Genomic DNA, 4,768 nt, shown 5'->3' on the forward strand with positions numbered 1-4,768 from the left:
TACGGTTCTGTTCGCTGTGTTCGGGGGCCTGTTTGGTCTTTGCCTGTTCTACTTCTGTTAATAAAACTGTAGGTAAAATAGGAGATGTCTGTATCGGATCATTTTTTTAGGACGTGGTTAACTGTTGGTACAATGTGATGTAACATGTGGTTTTCTTTATAATTTAAAATTCCTCCTTCCTTTGTGATTGTAGATTCTTTTGCATATTTACACCCAGGGGAGCATTCAACTCTCCTTTCTCAGACGGTCTTCCCACAGCCTGTGATCCAAGCAGGACCACAGCTCAGAGCTGAACCAGGGCGCTGTGTGGACGCCAGCAGCCAGCACAGCCCCTTCTCCTTGGTGACCCCCGTGGTTCTGTCATGAGCTCATGAACAAGAGTACATTTGCCTTTTGCATCTAAAATAAGAGACTTCTGGAGTGTGTTTGTGAGGATTTCTCAAAAGACATTATTTTGAAACATTTCACATTAACAAAAACATAGGAAGCTCCGCCTAATGCAGGTGGTTTTTCATCACGTAGGAGACCCAGCACTAGAGAACGTGTCGGGCTGAGAGTGATCCAGGCAAGGTTTCGTTATTTGTCATCACCTAACAAGCATAGCCCATTGATGTTATCATAAAATAGGCTTTGTCTCTAGACATTGAAGCTTAATGCAATCGAGTTTTTTTCTTATCAGGAGAATTTCAGCCAGTCTCCCAATGTCTACTGAGACCCCCACTGCACTTGGGTCGCAGAGCTGTCTTCATCTGAGGCCACACTTAGCGCCGCGGTTTCCCTCCAGTGAGAGAGCCTGCCTGGCAGCGCAGGATTTTGCAGTCATTAAAAGAATACCTTGAACCTCAATCTTTGCCGTATCAGCAGGACTGTGAACTGCATAAAAGACAGTTTGTGCATTTTTTCCCTGTATGTATCATACTTCAATAAAAAGTTATTTTTTAAAAGCCACTGTTGGCATAGGAGGTTACCCGCTCACCTGGATGACCGAGTTCCACGTGTCCGGGTCTGACAGCACGGGCGTGTCCGCAGGCAGCCCGGCGCCCCTGCACACACAGCCACGCTGCCAGCTGGCGCCCCCTCTGTCCCAGGTTGAGGGAGTCGCTAGTTAGATAGCAGAGGAAGCCCGCGTTTTGGTTTCGGGGAACCGCCACCTTGCTTCCTGTCCAGTGTGCTCGGGTCACTGCCTGTTCTAGGGGCTTTGTGTTATTTGCTGGTAACGCGCCTGTTTGATTCCAGGTCCTGCTGGTCGGGGCCGACGACTTCACGCTGCTCGGCAGACCCCTCCTCGGGTAACGTGCTCTCAGATGCCGGCGGGGCGGCTGGGCAGAGGGGCTCCCGTCACACCCGCTGCGACCACCGGGCTCAGCACACTTAGGCTTCTCACCGTGCGTGTGTAGTGTCCCGCGCACGGAGCATCCAGAGCAAATCGCTGGCCTGTTACTCATCCACTGCACTTTGGCCCTTTTACGATTTGCTGTGGGACGACACTGTTCTGTGCTGTGCTTTCTGGTAGTTTTCACAGTGTCTGCAGGGAGGGCGTATGACGTCGAGAACCGGCAGAAAAGGAAGTTAAACTTTATTTAGATGTTCTCATGTAAAGCACTAGTAAAACTGAAAAATAGCCAGGAAGGTACGTTACTGTTCGTTTTCCTCTCTTCCAGAAAGGATCTTGTTCAAGTAGAAGCTACAGTCATTGAAAAGACAGAATCGTGGCCAAAAATCAATATGAGATTCAAGAAAAGGAAAAACTACAAAAGGAAAAGAAGTAAGTTGGAGAAAGCGTGGCTGCTGCGTTCCCGTCCTCTGGGTGTCGCCCCACGTCCTGCGCTGGGCCAGGTTAGATGGGGCCCTGCCCTCTGCCGGGCGCTCTTGGGGGTGCAGCGGCCCAGAGACCAGTGAGAGCTCTGCCCACGTCCTGGCTCTGCCGGGGAGGGGCGGGTAGCAGTCGTTAACCACTCCGGGGCTTGTGGAGGGCACGGCCCTGGGAGACGTCAGGGGCAGCTGGGTTCCTGCCGGAAAACCCAGAAGCAGGTCACGTGTCCACCACGGGGAATGGACGAGCAGACGAAGATTCCCTCGGTGGGATGTTGTCCAGTGCAGTGGATGGCCCACCTCCACACAGCAGGGATGATCTTAGACTATGTGAGAGTGAGGCCAAGTCATGAAGCCCGGAGGTGGGCGGAGCTCAGCCTCGTGCTGCGGGCACACGCTCGCGCCCGCACGCATTATGCACACGCATAATGGTGGCACATGTTTAAAGGAAGAACGATATGCGCAGAATCACGGGTGTGGCTGCCTCTGGAGGGGCAGGGGGCGGGGAAGGAAAGAGTGACAAATGCAGAGAGATCGTGTGTCCCGTGTTCCGGTTCCTGTGGGCGGCTCGTCAGACTTCATCTTACCGTAATGCTTCGGATGTTCGTTCATGTTTGTTCCATAAAGCAAAGGCAGGTGCGGACAGCATCCTCAGAAGGTGGTTAAAGAGAAGAGGTGGTGGCTGGAAGGGTGTGAGGTCGAGGAGGGAGGCGGAGGTGGGGCTGGTTTGTTTGAAGGAGTGAAAGAGGCTTTGGGGGAGGAGGGAGGCCTGTCTGGAGCCCGAAGGAAGGCAGTCCTGGGAGAGAAGGTCTGGAGAGGCTTCCCTGGGGAGGCGGCAGGCGGGGTGGCCCCTGGAGGGCCAGGGCATCCGGATGCTGGTGGGATGGAGCGGGCAGGGTGGGCTCGAGCACAGGGGCTGAGAGACCAGGTACGGGAGGCCCCTCTGGCCTGCCCCCCGGCCGAAGGGGCGTCCAGGCGGCATGTGGTGCCGCGGCATGTGGTGCCCCTGGTTTAAAGGGCCGGTAACAACGGGCGTCACCAAGGTGGGTCTGCTGGGAGGGGGGAGGGGATGGAGGCGGGAAGGGGGGAGGTCAGAGGTCGGAGAGGTGAAGAAGCAGCAGCCCTGTGTGGACTTGCCGCGGGTTCTGGCAGGTGCAGCGCGTGGGGTGGACGGAACCTCAGCCACGAAGGGAGGAAGCAGCGGCGGGAAGGGCTGGCACCTGAGGGGGGGACTTCACAGCAGGGGCCTCCCCCAGGGGCGCAGGCAGGGCCTGGTGAGCGGGAGTGGAGAGGCCACCGCATCCAGCGGCCTTGTGGTGACTTGTGGGAGTTGGCAGCTCAGCGTAGGGACAGGAGGGGAGCCTGTGCCCTGAGTGAGGGCAGGAGACCCCGCCCTCCCTGCCCGGCCTCACGGAGCAGGACCGGGACGAGGGTTCACAGAGGGATCCCCCTCGGCCCTCACCCAGCCGTTGCTGCCCGCTTTCCGCGGGCTGGGCTGTGTCTCCCCCGTCTCCCTGACCCCACGCGACCTTTTGTTCCCATCCAGAGCCCCCTGCCATTGCCCAGTAAACCCACAAGCGGGAACAGACCTGTCCCTGCAGGGACCTCCACTGGAGGTCACAGCCCCTTGGGGTGGGACCCACAGGCTACAGCATCTTGTCTCAGGAAGTGTACAGTTGGCCCCCTGTATCCCCGTCTGCCACACTCGCAGAGTCAACCAGCCACAGGTTGAAAATTTGCAGGAGGGGCTTCCCTGGCGGTCCAGTGGTTGACTCTGCGCTTCCAATGCAGGGGGCGCAGGTTTGATCCCTGGCCAGGGAACTAAGATCCCACGTGCCACAGCTAAGAGCCCGCGTGCCGCAGGGCCAAAAAAAAAAAATGAAAAGAAAATTTGCAGGAAAAAAAAATTCCAGAGAGTTCCAAAAAGCAAAACTTGAATTTGCTTCACCAAGTACTTACATAGGATCGATATCATACATTGTATTTACACCTGTTCATATGGTGTTTACAGTGTTTTAGTGTGACCTAGAGATGGTTTAGAGTATACCGGAGGGTGTGTGTAAGTTACATGCAGACACTAGACCATCTTATTAAGGGGCTTGAGCATCCTTGGATGCCGGTGTCCTCGGGGTCCTGGAACCCATCCCCTGCAGATAACGAGGGACGATGTATGTCTCTCACAATCCTCGGTTACAAACAGTGAAACGCACCAGAGATGGTAGCTTCAGCTTTACTAGAGTTGGGTCAGTAGGCAGCCTCTCCTGTACCCTCCACCACCTCCAGTAGCCTCAGCGTAGCCAGAAGGGGTGCCCCCGCCCATGTAGGGCAGGGGTCTCTGGGCACGTGGGGGAGGCCAGGCTGGGGGCCGCAGCAAGGGCGCCCCTGGCCTCCAGGCCCCGGGCCGTTGCAGCCCCTGTGGGGTCTGACGGGGCTCACGGAGCGAGTGGTGAGGCAGGTGGTCAGCAAGGACCAAACACCACGGCCTGTGGGACATCACTGGGTGGCCAGTTCCGCCCGGCTGCGGGGCAGTGCTGGTGCAAGGCAGACCCTCGAGGATAGGGCGGGCGGCGGCTGGGTCTCGCGGTAGCTGGTTGACAGCATCGGATCTGTGTTCACGCCCGGGCCCTGCTCTGTCTTGCAGTTATCGTGAGTCCTCAGACCGTCCTCCGGATAAACACCATCAAGATTGCTCCATGTCTGTGCTGATCGTCCAGCTAATGTTTCTAGAAATAGAAAAATATATCCATTTTCCGAGGAGACCGGGTTTCTGTGTTCTGGTGTGGGTAGCTCTGCTGTAAAAAGTTCAGTCCTGGGCTTCCCTGGTGGCGCAGTGGTTGAGAGTCCGCCTGCCGATGCAGGGGACGCGGGTTCGTGCCCCGGTCCGGGAAGATCCCACATGCCGCGGAGCGGCTGGGCCCATGAGCCATGGCCGCTGAGCCTGTGCGTCCGGAGCCTG

General features: G+C 56.8%; 1 long non-coding RNA gene across 2 annotated transcripts; it reads left to right on the top strand.

Moving 5' to 3' along the window:
- Window positions 1-1,146: 1,146 nt before the first annotated feature.
- LOC114484326 (uncharacterized) lies at window positions 1,147-4,569 on the top strand. 2 transcript variants are annotated; one of them, XR_003677062.2, is made up of 3 exons: window positions 1,147-1,289; window positions 1,662-1,836; window positions 4,454-4,569. It is a non-coding gene; the product is annotated as an uncharacterized lncRNA (long non-coding RNA). The 2 variants fall into 2 exon arrangements; XR_003677063.1 differs by having other exon boundaries at window positions 1,206-1,289; window positions 1,662-1,765.
- The last annotated feature ends 199 nt before the right edge of the window (window positions 4,570-4,768 follow it).

This window comes from Physeter macrocephalus, chromosome 18 (genome assembly GCF_002837175.3).
Source record: "Physeter macrocephalus isolate SW-GA chromosome 18, ASM283717v5, whole genome shotgun sequence".
Taxonomy (NCBI): domain Eukaryota; kingdom Metazoa; phylum Chordata; class Mammalia; order Artiodactyla; family Physeteridae; genus Physeter; species Physeter macrocephalus.